Raw genomic sequence first — 18,925 nt, 5'->3', positions numbered from 1 at the left:
CAACAAGCATGTGGACAAGGGTGATCTGGTTGATATAATGTACTTGGACTTTCAAAACCTTTCACAAGGTCCCACACCAAAGGCTCTTAAGCAAAGTAAGCAGTCATGGGATAAGAGGGAAGGTCCTCTCATAAATGAGTAACTAGATAAAAGATAGGAAACAAAGGATAGGGGAAAATTGTTAGTTTTCACAGTGGAGAGAAGTAAAAAGCGGAGTACCCCAAGAATCTGCAATGGGACTAGTGCTGTTTAACATATTTATAAATGATCTGGAAAAGGGGGTAAACAGTGAGGTGGCAAAGTTTGCAGAAGATACTAAATTACTCAAGATAGCTAAGTCCAAAGCTGACTGTGAAGAGTTACAAAGGGTTCTCACAAAATTGGGTGACTGAGCAACAAAATAGCAGGTAAGTGTTGATAACTGTTGATATATTCAAAGTAATGCACATTGGAAAACATAATCCCAATTATACAAACAAAATGATAGGGTCTAAATTAGCTGTTACCACTCAAGAAAGAGATCTTGGAGTCATTATGGCCAGTTGTCTGAAAACATCTGCTCAGTGTGCAGTAGCAGTCAAAAAAGGTAACATAATACTAGGAATCATTAGGGAAGGAATAGATAAGACAGAAAATGTCATAAAGCCATTATATAATTGGTATACCCACACCTTGAATAGTGCATGCAGTTTTGGTTGCCCCATCTCAAAAAAGATATATTAGAACTGAAAAAAATACTGAGAAGGGCAACAAAAATGGTTAGGGGTATGGAACAGCTTCCATATGAGGAGCAATTAAAAAGACTGGTACTGTTCAGAGATGACTAGGGGGGATATGATAGAGGTCTATAAAAGCATGAATGATGTGGAGAAAGTGAATAAGGAAGTGTTATTTACCCCTTCACGTTACACAAGAACCAAGGGTTACCCAATGAAAATAATAGGCAGCAAGTTTAAAACAAACAAAAGAAAGTACTTCTTCTCACAATGTACAGACAACCTGTGGAACTCATTGCCAGGGGATGTTGTGAAGGCCAAAAGTATAACTGGGTTCAAAGAAGAACTAGATAAGTTCATGGTGGATAGGTCCATCAATGGCTATTAGCCAAGATGGCCAGGGATGCAACCCCATGCTCTGGGTGTCCCTAAACCTCTGACTGCCAGGAGTTGGGACTGGATGACAGGGGATGGATCACTGGATAATTGCCCTTTTCTGTTTGTTCCCTCTGAAGCATCTGGAATTGGTTATTATTGGAAGACGGATACTGGGCTATATGGACCATTAATCTGACCCAGTATGACCATTCGTATGTTTTTTTATGCCCATGCCAGGGAGTAAGGAGGCATCAGGCAAATTGCAGGTCACAATATGAGAAACCACCAATGGGCCACTACTCCCCATCCCCTGTGGACTTAGTTCTTTATATTCCCCCCACCATGACTTTAAATGCTTTGTCCTATGCTGAATCTGTGCAGATGGGAAAGAAAACCATGAAAGTAAATTTGTTTGTACAGTGTTTGTACAATTGGATCCAGATGCATGACTAGGGCTCCTAGGTACTAACTACGGTAATACAAAAAAGTAAATATTAATAAGTTCCAAGAAATGGGCTGATGAATCTTACTTCTCCTGTGGAATAAGGAACTTAACTGTGACTGTAAATCAGTTGTGGGCAACCTGCAGCCCGTGGTTGCCCACCACTGCTGTAAATGCATACTTCTCTTTACTCAAGATGCCAATCTAACCCTATGCAACTGTGAAAGGAGTATTCACATGAGTAATACTAGGATCTGGCCCTATACTTATTTATCTTTGTGCTATTATTGGGTGAAAAAAGTGGAAAGTCTCACCTCAGATACATGTGCATGGCCCCCTTTGTAAATGAGAGTTATAGGAGTGGATCAGAAAGCAAAATTTGCCCTATTTCATTTATCATAAAGCCATAAAGCGAATGTGTATTGGTGTATAACATTAATTGTCAGCATGCTAAGCAGATAAAGGGAACACCAAACAATGTCTAATCTGTTTAATGAGATAACTTATTTCCTTTTCATGTTCTTCTCTATATAAGGCAACCTACAAAGCATGCGTTTTTGTTTTTCCCTTCTGTTATTTTCAGCTAGGTGCCAGTAGATCAAAGAGTTAAGAAAATCTTACTTCTATAAAAGGTCATTCAAAACTAAATGCAGCAATTCAAAGTGGAAAATAGAATGAGGGCCAAGGAGATGTTTAATGAAGTAACATTTTAGATGTATTCTTTGAAGAATATTTGCAGAATTGTTTGATTGCTTTAGAGCACACAGGAAACAATAAACCCCACACAGCGTTAACATTGACTTTCTTGGTTACATTCTGCTGAAATGTTGCCAGACCAATTTGGAATCACAGGTATATTTGATATAGAATTACCAAATATGATGGAAATATTCCTGTGTAGTTTGCATAGCAAAATGTTTGAGGAAACTGATCTTTCTTTCAGGATATTGAGTCTTGAGTTCCCTTAGCTGAGCCTGAGGCTAGCTGGCTCAGCCCTCAGGCCAGTTAATAAGCCCAGCTAGGCTGTGGCAGAATTGCCTGATTGTCTGGCCCACTGTTTGGCTGCAAAGAGCCAACCAGTCTGCATTTAAGCTCAGCAGCAGTGGTAGTCACTGTCTGGCTCAATGTGTCTGTCTGCAGCTGTGATCTCTTCCGTGCCTGCTTTGTTCTAAGCCTTCCTCCAGACCCGCTCCTGCCTTGTTCTTGTCCTGCTTCAGTCCTGTGCCATTGTTCATCTTCTGACTGCAGCTCTGATGAGTGGCTTGCCTTCTGGTTCCTGACTCTGGCTCTGACTCCCAGTTCCTGTACCCAGCTCCAATCACTAGGCTAACTTTTGGCTCTAATCACTAGGTCAGACTGTTCACATCCCAATTCCTGACACTTTGGCCTAAATATTCAAAGCATAAGAAATGAATAGCTAATTTATATTAAAAACAATTGAGAGCATCACCAGCGAAAGTACTTCTAAGAGTTTGGACCAAGTTTTGGTGAAAAAAATGGGGTTGTGGTTGAATGAAATTTCCCTTTAATTTGTTAGAACTTTAATTTTTTATCTCAGTGCTCTTATAATGATAACAGTAGAATTCTATACTTGGAAACGGTCAATATTGCACGTATTGATTTTATTCAAAAGAGACAAGCTGGTGTACTGCACTTGCATTTCAATGTGTAGATTCCAGTGTCTGCTACTCAAGGACAGGATTCATTTCAGCATCTAAATTGCAGCATGCCAAATATGGCATTCCTTTTTTGGTCCAATTTTTCTTAGAAGAAGAAAAATCATAGCTACCTAGCCACAGTGGAATTGACTGTACAGCTGGAAGAAATGTGCCTGTATGTCATTGTGGTGATTACCCTAAACAGAAATGGAAATAGAAATATAGAAGATTAAAAAACAGATTCTGTTACTTTGTTTTACAGAAATTGGCTTCAGGTGAAACAAGGAAACCCAGCCCTTTCATTGTTTCAGCCACTATAGGGTATAGAATAGGTTTCTCAGCTGGTATGCAAATAGTCATACTATGTAGGCATTTGTAATGCACCTATTATGGTAGCATACTGGTACTACACTGAGTGCACTACTTTTCATAGGGAGGGACTAACTTTAAAAAAAAAAGACTATTTATACAAAAAGCAGTTTATTTAGCTAATCATTTCCTGATTTCCCTTTGCTAATATTTCAATTATTTGTATTTGAAAAATAGTCTCCCTGTTAGCCCAGATCCTCCTCCTGCTTGATCCTATCCTGCAGCGAAGTCATAAACCTGTGTGTGACACATCATAGCCCATACTGTAGCATTTTACACTCCCTTTTCATGGCTGTAAATGACTGCACAAGAATCAAGGCAACAGAGAATCAGGCCCAATGTATAACTGTCAACCCATTGCTCCCACGTTCCGTGTGTGAATAAGGACATTTTACACAGACCCAAGGCTTCCCTCCAGTAGCAAGCAGGAAAAAATGATGGGCTGAGAAGTAATTCCCATTGTCCTAAAATGACTGATTTTTTACCTCAGAGATGACAATAAGAAAACATAAATCCAAAGCCAATATTTCATTATTTCCTTCATTGATACCAGGAGAATACTTTGTACATGGATTACCTCCTACTGTAAGATTATGCACCAAATTTAGACATCATGAACATCAGTGGAGTTTTTCCAGTTTCTGAGGTCTGTATCTCATCAATTACCTCAATACGGTCAGCCATTCAGTGTGAAATTTCATAGACATAATTGTTACACTTGAACTGGGAAATTATATTCAGTCTTCCATAGATCACTAATTTCCAGAAAATGAAAACAAACATTTTTTCATCAGGAACACACCAAGAAAAGATGGATTTCACACACATTTAAATCTTAGGAGAATCTGATTTTCATCTCAGCCTCAACACAGCCTCCTTTCTTTTGTACCCATTGTTTTGTAGATACAGCTGTACTATTTAAACATCTAGCTACCTGATATCTCTGACATATAAGGCGGTATGACCACTAAATGACATCTGCATATTGTGATTCAACATGGCCAGAGGGCAGCAGGAGAGTGTTAGAAGGGAGCCTTATTCCCTGTAGAGGGAAGAAAGTTTGCTATAGATTAATTAAGGGCTGACTTTCAAAAATTAAGGAAATTAGTTAGGGAAGTGGATTGGACTGAAGAATTTATGGATCTAAAGGTAGAGGAGGCCTGGGATTATTTTAAATCAAAGCTGCAGAAGCTATCGGAAGCCTGCATCCCAAGAAAGGGGAAAAAATTCATAGGCAGGAGTTGTAGACCAAGCTGGATGAGCAAGCATCTCAGAGAGGTGATTAAGAAAAAGTAGAAAGCATACAGGGAGTGGAAGAAGGGAGGGATCAGCAAGGAAAGCTACCTTATTGAGGTCAGAACATGTAGGGATAAAGTGAGACAGGCTAAAAATCAAGTAGAGTTGGACCTTGCAAAGGGAATTAAAACCAATAGTAAAAGGTTCTATAGCCATATAAATAAGAAGAAAACAAAGAAAGAAGAAGTGGGACCGCTAAGCACTGAGGATGGAGTGGAGGTCAAGGATAATCTAGGCATGGCCCAATATCTAAACAAATACTTTGCCACAGTCTTTAATAAGACTAAAGAGGATCTTAGGGATAATGGTAGCATGACAAATGGGAATGAGGGTATGGAGGTAGATATTAACATATCTGAGGTAGAAGAGAAACTCAAACAGTTTAATGGGACTAAATCGGGGGGCCCAGATAATCTTCATCCAAGAATATTAAAGGAATTGGCATATGAAATTGCAAGCCCATTAGCAAGAATTTTTAATGAATCTGTAAACTCAGGGGTTGTACTGTATGATTAGAGAATTGCTAACATAGTTCCTATTTTTAAGAAAGGGAAAAAAAATGATCCGAGTAACTATAGGCCTGTTAGTTTGACATCTGTAGTATGCAAGGTCTTGGAAAAAATTTTGAAGGAGAAGGTAGTTAAGGACATTGAAGTCAATGGTAAATGGGACAAAATACAACATGGTTTTACAAAAGGTAGATCGTGCCAAACCAACCTGATCTCCTTCTTTGAGAAAGTAACAGATTTTTTAGACAAAGGAAACGCAGTGGATCTAATTTACCTAGATTTCAGTAAGGCGTTTGATACCGTGCCACATGGAAAATTATTAGTTAAATTGGATAAGATGGGGATCAATAGGAAAATTGAAAGGTGGATAAGGAATTGGTTAACAGGGAGCCTATAGCGGGTCCTACTGAAAGGTGAACTGTCAAGCTGGAGGGAGGTTACCAGTGGAGTTCCTCAAGGATCGGTTTTGGGACCAATCTTATTTAATCTTTTTATTACTGACCTCGGCACAAAAAGTGGGAGTGTGCTAATAAAGTTTGCGGATGATACAAAGCTGGGAGGTATTGCCAATTTAGAGAAGGACAGGGATATCCCACAGGAGGATCTGGATGACCTTGTAAACTGGAGTAATAGTAATAGGATGAAATTTAATAGTGAGAAGTGTAAGGTCATGCATTTAGGGATTAATAACAAGAATTTTAGTTATAAGCTGGGGACGCATCAATTAGAAGTAATGAAGGAGGAGAAGGACCTTGGAGTATTGGTTGATCATAGGATGACTATGAGCCGCCAATGTGATATGGCCGTGAAAAAAGCTAATGCGGTCTTGTGATGCATCAGGAGAGGTATTTTCAGTAGGGATAAGGAGGTTTTAGTACCGTTATACAAGGCACTGGTGAGCCCTCACCTGGAATACTGTGTGCAGTTCTGGTCTCCCATGTTTAAGAAGGATGAATTCAAACTGGAATAGGTACAGAGAAGGGCTACTAGGATGATCCGAGGAATGGAAAAATTGTCTTATGAAAGGAGACTCAAGGAGCTTGGCTTGTTTAGCCTAACTAAAAGAAGGTTGAGGGGAGATATGATTGCTCTCTATAAATATATCAGAGGGATAAATATCGGAGAGGGAGAGGAATTATTTAAGCTCAGTACCAATGTGGACACATGTGAAGAACAAATGGATATAAACTGGCCACCAGGAAATTTAGACTAGAAATTAGACAAAGGTTTCTAACCATCAGAGGAGTGAAGTTTTGAAACAGCCTTCCAAGGGAAGCAGTGGGGGCAAAAGATCTATCTGGCTTTAAGATTAAACTCGATAAATTTATGGAGGAGATGGGATAACATGGTTTTGGTAATTAAATATTCATGGTAAATAGACCCAATGGCCTGTGATGGGATATTAGATGGGGTGGGATCTGAGTTACCCAGGAAAGAATTTTCTGTAGTATCTGGCTGATGAATCTTGCCCATATGCTCAGGGTTTAGCTGATCACCATATTTGGGGTCGGGAAGGAATTTTCCTCCAGGGCAGATTGGAAGAGGCCCTGGAGGTTTTTCACTTTCCTCTGTAGCATGGGGCACGGGTCACTTGCTGGAGGATTCTCTGCTCCTTGAAGTCTTTAAACCACGATTTGAGGACTTCAATAGCACAGACATAGGTGAGAGGTTTTTCACAGGAGTGGATGGGTGAGATTCTGTGGCCTGCATTGTGCAGGAGGTCGGACTAGATGATCATAATGGTCCCTTCTGATCTAAATATCTATGAATCTATGAATTAAAGTACCTGAAGCCAATTAAAGCACCTGAAGCCAGTTAGAGCACCTGAAGCCAGTCACCTGATAAAACCGCCCTGCTTCAATCAGATAAGGGAAGGAGTTGAAGCAGATTGGATTGGTGTTGGAGCAGAGAGCAGTTTGGAGGGAAGCAGAGGAGAGTTTGGAGAAGTGCTGTGGTGGGCTAAGAAGACCAAGACCCTAGGTAAAGGGACACCTGGTTTGTGCAGAGGGAGGGCAGGAAGCCCCACAAGTTGAAGGGCAGGAGGGGGAAGTAGCCCAGGGGAAGGAACTGCTAGTTCAAGTGGTTTACTGCTATCCCTAGGGCCCCTGGGCTGGGACATGGAGTAGAGGGCAGGACCTGGTCCCTCCCTCTCCACTGCCTCCTAAGACACTAGTGGGGCAGTTAAGACTCCAGTTCCGGGTGAGAAACAGTGCCCTGAACCCTCCCCAAGAAGGGAAAGTGTGAAACCCATCAAAGTAGTGCTCGCAATTTGTCACAATATGCAAATGACTATGGAAGGAAATTAAGATGATGTGATGAAAATATAGCCCATGGAATGCGGGTGGAGGTATAACAATAAAGAATTCTAAGCGACAAGATAAAAATATTTATATTTAGGGCTGGATTTTCAACCTCTAACAGCATGTATACAAAATTGCACAAGAAAATACATGTACACACACTTTACATGTGCTAATACCTGTACATACTGTTGCACTATTCTACCACCGGCAAGCACTTTCAAGTGGTGGACAGATGGGTTTTGAAGGTTCCATTGCTTCATTTCTGTGGGTGTAAATTCTAAGGCTTTTGTGGGCACAGATGTTAGACTTATTCAAGAGTACACACAGGTGTTTGCATCTGCCAAGTGGGGGTGCATGAGAAGAATACCTATGTGCAAAATGTAGCCATTAAAGCATTGTAGAATTATTTGCTAAGAAAACTCCTTTTTTCCCCACAAAAGGAGTACTTTAAATATGTAATATTAAAATTAATATATTTATGTGAAATAAGCAATATTTCAGCTTCTTCACTCATATAAAAAGCCTCCACCAGTGCATTATATCCACAAATAATTTGGATTTGCAGCCTAACAATAAAAACTCTGTCAACACAAACTGCTCATTCATTATTTGTTGATGTCCCAAAATACAGAGAGTCAGTGTCTATTGTGTTTGAAGCACTAATACTCTCAGATGATGGGGTCAAGGAAACGTTCCAGGTCTTCCTCTACTGAAGGGAGACAACCCAATGTTAACCTGCTATGAAAGAGCTAGTCTTGCAAAGCAGCAGTATGATTATTTCCTATATAAACTAAGAGGGCTTTAATTTCCAAAGATGTTGATCTGGCTCCTTTCATAAGCACTATAAACAAAAACAGACAGACCATTTATTCAGGGATCCTTTTAAGTGAGAGATTATTTTAAAGAGCTCACACATGGAACAGGATTCTGCATTTCATCTGTTGAAATCGTCATGTATAAACCAAAAAAAAAAAAAAATCTGATTCTCTACGTAGATATTTTATACCATTCTCATCACCATGGTATTACTGCCCAAGTGTGACAGGGTTATCTCAAACAGAATTAAATAATGGAATTTGGTTTGCATTAATTCCTAATAATTAAGAGAAAAATGATGTGAACATCTGATTTGTGCAGAACAGTGGAAATATTGTTCAGTTCATCCCTTGAAAATTATTGCCAAGTGAGGCTGTTACATATCAGTGTAACCATAGTTGTTTGCTATGCACGTTCCAGGTGTAGAACATAAAACATAGTAGGGGGCTTGCCTTTTCTACACATTTTTAGAACTGTATATTAGCTACATTTCAGGCTATTTTTAAAACCGCTTTTGTCCTTACCTGCTGTATCTTTTACTTTGTTATGTAACTTCTGAGGAGTGATCATGCTGCCTGGTATTGTGACTATTTTTGTCACACTGCATAAGGCCATTCAGGGAGGATTTTGCTCAAGGTTTTTTTGTTTTTTTTTTTGAGTCCTGAGCTAGCAATAGCCACATTCACATATATGGTGACAGCATGAATCCAGAGATGGATTTTAGGCAAATCCTTATGGGCTAAATTTATGGCTTTGCCACAAGCCCTGTGAATTAGGCAGCACTGTGTTGCACCCCTCCAGGAGCAGCCTATGAAACAGATGGTGACTCAGAGTCGCAGTCTGCCCCCAGATTTCCCCCTGCTCCAGCTGAGACATACCTTGCACCAGCCCCTATGCCTAATGCAGCATACATCCGCAAGTGTGCTGGTATAGTTGCATTGTCTGGTGCATTGAGAATGTTGACCCAAGGCTCTTTCCACTTCCTACCCACCTATGTTGCATAAGGAGTAGGAGCTCTACTATGGCCTCTCCTTCCTTTCCTCTGTGCCCCCTGCTGCTATCCACAGTGTGGGTGCAGAAAAGTGAGGGTGCGCTTTTCACTACTTTATTCCCCTGTGTGGGAGTGTTACATTATAGACCATTAATTTGATCCCTTTATTGGCATTGTCTAAACTGAAAAAATTGAGATTGTGTTCAATTTACCCCTGGTGCGGTGGATTAGCAAAAGATCCTCCACGCCACTTCTAACCTGCATAGGGACTACGCAGAAGATCTTGGGTACAGTGGCCATGTAGAGGAATGGATTACAGCCCTCCATGAAACCTGTGTGCTTATTCTTCCAACAGTACAGTTTACATCACAAGAAAAATGCCTCTTCTATCTGTACATAACGGTCGCCTAAGATGACATCCTCCCCACTTTTTGTACTTTTCTTTGCTCAGCATAGGGTTTGATACTCCCTTGACAGGCAAAGATGCTGTCTTCAGCATGGAAATATAAAGAATGTCACCATTTTATGTGCAATTATTTTTCCACACATGGAAAGTATATGCAAGTTTATATTGTTTGTTCCCCAGACAGCTGTGCAATTGTAATTTGGAAATATTGCATTATACACTCATTCACACACAGGGTCAGCCTCAATATTCAGTTATGCCTGCACCTGCACCCATTATATACCTAACTACACTGGCAAACAAGACAGGTAGGTATCTAAAGAGATGCCATCATGGCCATAGTATTAGAGGCTGGATTAAGTCCTGGCTAAAAATCAGGCCTTTTATGTTAGGATTAAAAAGATGATTAATAGTGCATTACGTACAAACATTTTCTAACGTAGGCATTTATTAAAGAACATATTTTGGAACTGTTAAGGCAATTGATCTAGCTCTGTTGAGACAGTGCCTGGCTGAAATTTATAAGGATTGAACCAGGGACTTGATTCTGGCATTTTCTCTTAATCATCATGAAGCTATTCAAATCATGGTGACTGATCACTTATGAAAATTGGCAGAGATTGGTAAAGGGAGCCATTTATGTCTATATGCCATGTTTAGATGAAGCCCAGACGGACTTGCAGAAACAGAAAGCTGTTATCATCTGATCATTGTTAGGTGTCCTAGGCAAATCATTCATGAGCCAATCAAAGCCCTACATATCCAGATACTTTGAATTTTTTTGTGCATTAGATTTAATAAGTCACGTAATATCCATGGGCCTGCTCCAGTTCTAAGTCCATGGGAGTTTAGCCACTGACTTCAGGGGGAGCATGACTGGGATCCAAATTTGCTTGAGTGTCTTTAAAAAGGTACGGCACTGGGCTTTAGAAAAGAAAACAGGGAATGCTTTTATTAAAAACATTTTTTGTTGGGGGTGGGAAAAACCTTCTTTTTATTTCCAGATGTGTGTATCATGTTTGGTTGATGATCTCATGTATCTACACATTTAAAATGCTTTTCTACTATCCTAAAAATACTTCATAATGAAAGAATAATTTTCTGTAAGATCACATATTAATTTGCTATGTTCGCCATAGAATGCCCATCAGTTATAAATCATTATTATAAAAAACATACAAATATTAGGAAGAATCCAGGAAATGATTTAATTTAAACTTATTCAGAAAGCTAATTTGAAATTAATGGGACTTTTCTATGGCCTATCTGTATCACTGATAACTAGAGACTACTATTTCTCCCATCTACTGGCAACACAGAAAATACTGTTTGTATAAATGAAAATGCTAGCTCCAGTCAATGGCATTTCACACAAGGCAGTAGAGGTTGTATGCAGGAACTGTACATAAACATAATTTAAACAGGTGATGAACGAAACCATATTTACACCAGCATTTGAATTAATGACTCACAAGTCTCACAGAATGTTTTATTTCTATTAACTCAGTAGCACACAGGTCCCTATTGGTTCATTACTCGGTACCTTTTTTCATCCTAAAAGTCATCCAATCTAGTCCCTTTCACCATCATTTTTCACATCAAGCACACATCTGCAGCTATATTAGGAGGAAGTAAAAGCTAAGGATTCTTTAAAACACTTCATTATTTTTTAATTCTACACTACAGCACATTAAAATTAAAATGAAAAGCCCCTGCACCTTATATTAATTGATGAGCTTTTCAGAAATTGTCATAATTGTGTGTGGGGTTTTTAATGATTGCTTCGTGTAAAATATCTTTGGTAGCATGAGATCAAAGCAAAGCAGAGATGTCTGCTACAAGATGATAATTCAGGTAAACACACTCAATGGTAAAAATGCAAATGTTCAAATGTGATTGACTTTGCTTCTATTTAATGTTTGTTTTCCCCGCCAAGGCAACGACAAGTTCAAACTAATTCCATACTTGCTATAAAATTAATTTTTTAAAAAATCGAAACAACTATAAGTCAACTCATTTCAATTTTTTTAACTTAACCTAGATCTCAAATGATGAAACACTCCTCAAAGGTTTCATTTTAGTCAGCTTTCTATTGTGCTCCAGGAACATGAGAAGGAAACCAAAAGAAATTAATCCAACTAAGAGTATTTTCAAAATAATTCAGTAGTTAATTAAAGCCGTAACAGATCATAGCATCCCTGCTCCCTACCCTGTCTGACGGCTGCAGTTCTTTCTATGCATACTGTACACCTCATCACATTAATTGGTTCCCACTAGCTAGCCCCATCTAGATATTCCAGAATCAAAGTGAACTTTTAAGGCATTAAAGGCCCTATTCTGATCACACTTGTGCCCTAAATCTAGATTTTTCACATAATATAAACACAGCTATGGGGTGTCACTGCTCTCAGCTACTTACAAAAGCTCATCATTATTATTCATATTTCAGCATGCTCAGAGGTCTCTTGCAGGATTGAGTCGTCTTTCTGCTAGACACTGCACAAGCCCAGAAGCAGACACTGTCCCTGTCCCAAACAGTCTACAACCTAACAACTTGCAGCGAGTGCGGTAAACAATATTAGATGGGAGGAGGGGAGTGAGGACGAGGGTAACATATTCCAATAATGCACCCCCTCTCTGTGCCCCTTGGTGCTACTGGCAGTGGCTGCTGCTGCTGAGCTCACAGAGCTCTTCTTAAGGTCAGTTCTTCTTCCTACGTGGTCTGTAACAAATGGTGATGACCTATGGCAATAGAGAAATAGGAGATAATAATGGTATAACTAATCACCACTAATCATGATCACCACCCCCATTCACACCTCATGTAGTTCTAGTACCATAGCCAGAACATGCTATTTATGGCATTTACCATTCTTACACCCATTGCATTCTTGTATCCTATAGAAATATTATTCTTCTCCCTGATCCAGGATTCTCTCTGTACAGGAGTACGTTAGCACAAGGAAACGTCAAATGCTCTAATTCAACTGCTTTTAGAAAACAGACATAAAATTGAGACTGTAATAGTGTAAACAGAGAGGTGAAATTACACTCTAGCTGAGAGAGAAATACATAGACACTGAGACTGAGTTATAGACAGCTAGACATCCGTTACGTCTGTACTGAAACGTAGTTATTCACAATAATTTATCCACACAGTCACACATAACATTATACTAATTTTTATTTGTGGAAAGCACAGAAATGGCAGGAACTGTCATCCTTACCTTGCCATCCTATATAAACCCTTTCCAGACAAAGGACAAAATGTTTCCAAAGAGTAGTTGAGGATGTCACATCTCAGATGTGACAAGATGCCCATTTGATACCAGCACACCATGGTAGCACACTCCAAGAACAGCCACAGGATGTCTGAAAAGGCTTCTGTGTCACTGACTTTCTTCCAGCAGCCTGATTTAGTTGGGGATCGGTCCTGCTTTGAGCACGGGGTTGGACTAGATGACCTCCTGAGGTCCTTTCCAACCCTGATGTTCTATGACTACACACATGTTGTCCTGTCACTGCATCCACAGACATTTCCACACAAAAGTATACAGGCTGTGAGGGACACCATACCAAGAATTATAGCAATAATGTTCTTGACGCTTGACCTTAGGTTGTTACAAGGGGCCAAAATGTTGGCCCCTTGCATGTGTAAGTCACACAATCCATGTGTGTGTAAGCTCAAGAAGCTTCCCCCATGTTGCACCCTGCACATATAACAGCTACAGATGCAGTTCCTGAATTTTCCTGCACACAGTTGCTCCGTGCTAGCACTTTCTTCACCTCCTACACAAATATGGAATAAGATGTAATAAATAAATAGATCTTGATTTCACAATCAGTCAGGTTTACACAAGTCGTCTTTCACTAGCACCCTAGATGTCAACCTTCTTGTTTCATTCACCACAGGACATCTATAAATCACAACAATCTGTGCAGATGAAGCTGAAGAAAAGGGCATTGGCCACTATCTCAACAGGTAAGCACAAAGATCATTATAATATTTTACAACGCCAATGACAGAGTGATCTGCTGGCCAGAGAATATTCGCCATCCAAACTATCTGCAAATATACCAAGGGCAAACACTAACCTCCAGGGTGAAACATTAAACAACTCCTGGTTTCCCTAGCAGAAAAGGTGCAACCTGACCACAAAGCAGTGGCTATGACAATGGTATAAACCCACCAATCCCAGCTCAAAATATAAGATATAGAGTATGGTCAGTTACAGAAGTTGAGAAACCAACTGCAACAGTCCCATGGTTGTCATGCAAGCCAAAGAACTTGGGATAGACCAGAGGAGTCTCATCTACGAGGACACTTACTTCATTCAGAACAATAAACCAAGCAGCTTGTGCTACCCTAAATCTCAGATAGACCACATCTGAGCAGCACAGTGATCTGCACAAAATCACTAGTCCCACTTTAACCCCACTGTGAGATTCATATACAAAATGGTCACACTTAACCATTCTACTTTTGGGGTAGGAGACTTCCTTCATTGGAGGCAGTATGCAAATACCACCTTCATGATCCTCCCTCACTTCAAGCTGAATTTTGCCTCTAGCTAGCTGCAGACACCTGTGTCACCCCAAGCCTTACAGTGTCATCCAAGAAGGTTTTAGCTCAAAAAGCTTGAAAGCCTATCTCTGTCATCAGCAGAAGTTGTTCCAATAAAAGATATTACCTCACCCACCTTGTGTCTCTAAGGTTTTAGTTACACATGTAAACATGGGGCTTTATAAAAGTTACCATCATATCTGTCTTCATAACCAGTGACTTTGCATTAATAAGCATAATCTTAAAAGAATCCATGCTGACACCCAGCACTGCCAAGAGGAAACACATCACAAAGCCATCTGGACTGAAACTAATCACCTCAATGGAAGTTTGTACAAGGTACACAATCTTTTCCATTTATTAAACTATCGCCTTCCAAAGGATAAAACTTATTGGTTACAGGGAAGAAATTGGGAAAAGATTATCAGTTATATTTAAATTGTCACGTTTAAATTTCCCTTTTTTTGTCTGTTCTGGTAAACTCAACTGGGTGGGAGCAAGTCAATTTGAATGTAAGTCAAATGATTAAATCAAGAAATAATGGAGAAGGAGGTCCCACTCTTAACGGACTTCACATAGGATCACGTGTAGTAGTAATGGTGTGGCCAATTTTCACAATTGTATTATGTCTCCCATGTTGCTTGTCTTAAATCTGCAGCTCCTGGAATCATGTTGTTGTCTCAGCTTTCATTTAAAAGATTAAAGTAAGTTTCTAACTCTCATGGTTGCAGAAAAGGTTGGAAACATGACTCAAGTAGATTTTAAAGGATCACAAAACAAAAGACACATAAAATTAACCCAGAATGTTTATCTTAAAACTCATGAGATTTAAAAAAAAAATAACAAACCATCTCCTTATTTTTGAGGCCTGAGGTGACTTTTGAATACTTGAGGTTGGCAATGCTGCAACTAGCTCTTTTCTAAACCTGCTTGGAACTGGCTAAGCGTTGCTATTATGCTGATCAGTCTCCATAATTGTTTAGAGGGGCTAAATCCTTATGTATTAAATCCCACATCATATTAACATTTTATTTATTGTATTGTGGTCTAGAGAAAATTACTATAAAGTGGGTGGATCACTGGTTGAAAGACAATACTCAAAGAATAGTTATCAATGGTTTGTTGTCGGAGGGTGTATTTAAGTAGGGTCCCACAGAGGTCTCTCCTGGGTCTGGTACTATTCAACATTTTCATTAATAACTTAGATAATGGAGTAGAGAATATGCTTATAAAATGTGTGGGTGACCCCAAGATGGGAGAGGTTTCAAGCACTTTCAAGGACAAGATTAGAATGCAAAATGACCTTGGCAAATTGGAGAATTGATGTGAAATGAACAAGATGAAATTCAGTAATTACAAGCACAAAATACTACACTTAGGAAGGGAAAATCTTCACAAATACAAAATGGGGAATAACTGGCAAGACAGTAGTATATCTGAAAAGAACATGGGGTTATTATAGATCACAAGTTACATGTGAGCCAACAGTGTGATGCAGTTGTGAAAAAGGCTATTATAATTCTGGGGTGTATTAAAAGGAGTGTAGTATGTAAGACATGGGAGGTAATTGTCCTACTCTACTTGACACTGGTGTGGCCTCAGTTGGAATACTGTGTTCAGTTTCGGATGCCACACTCTAAAGGCCTGACTACGCTTGCAAATGTAGAGCGCTTTGAGTTAAACCAGCCTTCGCAGAGCGCAGTAGAGAAAGTGCTGCAATCTATCCACACTGACAGCTGCAAGCGCACTGGCATGTCCACATTTGTGGCACTTGCAGCAGCATTGGGAGCGGTGTATTGTGGGCAGTTATCCCACAGAGCACCTCTTCCTATTCTGGCATTGTGGCTTGTGGGAAGGGGGAAAGATGTGCTGGGCATTCTGGGTCCTGTCCCAACGCCCTGTGATGCATTGGTTCACATCCCAGCAATCCCTCTGCTTCTGTCCACAATTGGCGTCATCTTTCAACCTTTTTTGTACTGCGCGCTCTGTCTTCCCTTTCAATCTGTGGGAATGGAGCCCTAACTGCTGAGGAATATGCTGATGAGTCTCGCCAGCACAACACGTTTGGCAATCAACTTACTCCTTAAGATCCAAAGTGACAGTGAGGACTCCAACGATGATATTGACGCGAGCAACGCATATGACATGAGATTGCTTGTGGCATTCATGGACACGCTCACCACTGTTGAACAGTGCTTTTGGGCTCAGGAAACAAGCACTGAGTGGTGGGATCACATCATCATACAAGTCTAGGATGACGAGCAGTGGTTGCAGAACTTACGGATGAGAAAAGCCATTTTCATGGGACTGGGTGAGGAGCTTGCCCGCACCTTGCAGCCCAAAGACATGAGATTGAGAGCTGCCCTGACAGTAAAGAAGCAGGTGACTACTGCAATCTGGAAGCTGACAACTCCAGACAGCTACCGATCAGTTGCTAACCAGTTTGGAATGGGGAAGTCAACCACTGGAATCGTATTGATCCAAGTTTGCAGGTCCATTAATCGCATCCTGCTCAGAACAACCATGACTCTGGGTAACGTGCATGACACTGTGACTGGCTTTGCACAAATGGGTTTCCCTAACTGTGGAGGGGCAATAGATGGGATGCATATTCCATTTCTGACACCAGCCCACCTAGCCTCCGAGTACGTTAATCGGAAGGGCTATTTCTCTGTGGTTCTCCAGGCACTTGTGGATCACCGTGGACGTTTCATTGACATTAACACAGGCTGGCCTGGAAAGGTGTATGACGCACCATCTTTTGGAACAGTGCAAGGAAGCTGCAAGCCAGGACTTTTTTCCCAGACCAGAAGATCATCATAGGGGAAATCGAAATGATCCATTGTGATCCTTGGAGACCCTGCTTACCCTTTAATGCTGTGGCTCATGAAACCCTACACAGGGAGTCTTGACAGCAGCAAGGAGCAGTTCAACAACAGGCTGAGCTGGTGCAGAATGACTGTGGAGTGTGCTTTTGGCCATTTAAAGGGCCGCTGGCGCTCTCTGTATGGGAAGCTGGACCTGGCCGATAACAGCATCCCCGAGGTTATATCTGCGTGCTGTACCCTCCATAACATTTGTGAAGAGAAAGGTGAAAGATTCACTCTGGCATGGAACTCGGAGGTTCAACACCTGGAGGCTGAATCTGAACAGCCAGAGAGCAGGGCTATTAGAGGGGCCCAGCACTGGGCTGCAAGGATTAGGGATACCTTGAGGGAGCAATTTGAGGCTGAAAGCCACCAGTAAAGTCTGGTACCCTGCATGGGAGGAAAGTGCAGTGGTCCCAATGTTAGCAGGAATCTGTGTTTTCTACGTATGATGCACTGACTTGCAGTGCCTGTTTCTTTCCTGGGCTAAGGTATCTTTTACATTATGCAATAAAAAAGAATGTTTTCAAAGCAAAAAAAATCCATGCAATGAAAAGAAAATGGATTTATTGAAAAGAAACTCAACTGCTTGGGAAATACAAAGGGCAAGGGGGTGGGGTGGGGAACGGTACAATCACAGGTTTGCGTATGTCCTGTCATACTCAGCCTTCCTGGTTGGAGAGCTGTGCAATGAGTGCTGCACTTCAGGATGGCTATACTGCATGGTGATGGGGGTTGAGTGCAGTGGGTAAGGGTCATAGTTTTCAGGGCTGGGTGGTGAAGCTACAGGTATTGGAGGCAGCTGGTGGCGATAAGAACCCAGATGTTAAGGAAAGTGGGTTGGAGGTGACATGGGGGCACAAGGGAAAGAGTTTTGGGACAAGGGCTGCAGGGGGGGAGGGCGCGGTAGTGCTCTGCCTGTATGGCTGTGAGTGCCTGGATAAAGTCCTCTTGGTGCTCCATGATGCTTATCAGCCGCTCTGTGCTTTGGTGCCGGCGCTCCTTTCACTCTCCTGCCACTTCTGCACTTTTTGATTTTCATTAAGGGAGTGCTGCATGACTTCATGCAGCATGTCCTCTTGCTTCTACGTGGCCTCTTACTGATTCTTTGCAGCCTCTCAGTCGGTGATAACAAGGACGGCTGAGATCTCAAGGTTGCATCTGTAAAGGCAAAATGCAACACTTAACAGAGGCAGCATTGCTCACGCAAGAGAGAGAGCAATGATTCCCCCATACCTAAGGAGGGCAGGCACAGTCTACGCAATCACATAATTTGCCTGTCCCAAAGGGAGAGCACATAACCCCTGGGAGCCCCAAAATGGTGAGTAAGCACAGAGTCAAGGGGGACGGATTCTTTCATGGCTGTACTGTCCCCTGAGTTTCTGTGCCTTGGGGAGAGCCAACAGCATTAGGGGGTCCCTATACTGAACACTGTCCCCACATTTTCCACAGGAGTTCATTCTGGAAGATATCTTGCTGTTGAGGGTGACCTGGGAAGCAAGGGAGGGTCTTCTACTGCAATGCAGCTTCTGCCCTGGCCCATACGCAGCTTGCCTGTGTGCAGGAATGGTCCCCCTGCCCCTCACGGTACAGTGGGGCAGACATGTTAG

General features: G+C 41.1%; 2 long non-coding RNA genes across 2 annotated transcripts in view; one reads left to right on the top strand and one right to left on the bottom strand.

Moving 5' to 3' along the window:
* Window positions 1-18,925, top strand: part of LOC141987468 (uncharacterized) — a 191,858-nt gene that overhangs the window by 166,715 nt on the left and 6,218 nt on the right. Inside the window, exon 8 of the long non-coding RNA XR_012639538.1 lies at window positions 13,797-13,866. This is a non-coding gene — a long non-coding RNA (uncharacterized LOC141987468). The remainder of the gene's footprint in view (window positions 1-13,796; window positions 13,867-18,925) is intronic.
* LOC141987469 (uncharacterized) overlaps window positions 17,881-18,925 on the bottom strand; it is a 28,590-nt gene continuing 27,545 nt past the window's right edge. The window contains exon 4 of the long non-coding RNA XR_012639544.1: window positions 17,881-18,476. This is a non-coding gene — a long non-coding RNA (uncharacterized LOC141987469). The remainder of the gene's footprint in view (window positions 18,477-18,925) is intronic.

Source organism: Natator depressus, chromosome 5 (genome assembly GCF_965152275.1).
Source record: "Natator depressus isolate rNatDep1 chromosome 5, rNatDep2.hap1, whole genome shotgun sequence".
Taxonomy (NCBI): domain Eukaryota; kingdom Metazoa; phylum Chordata; order Testudines; family Cheloniidae; genus Natator; species Natator depressus.
Note: the sequence above shows the minus strand (reverse complement) of the source record. Positions and strands in the feature narration are given on the sequence as shown.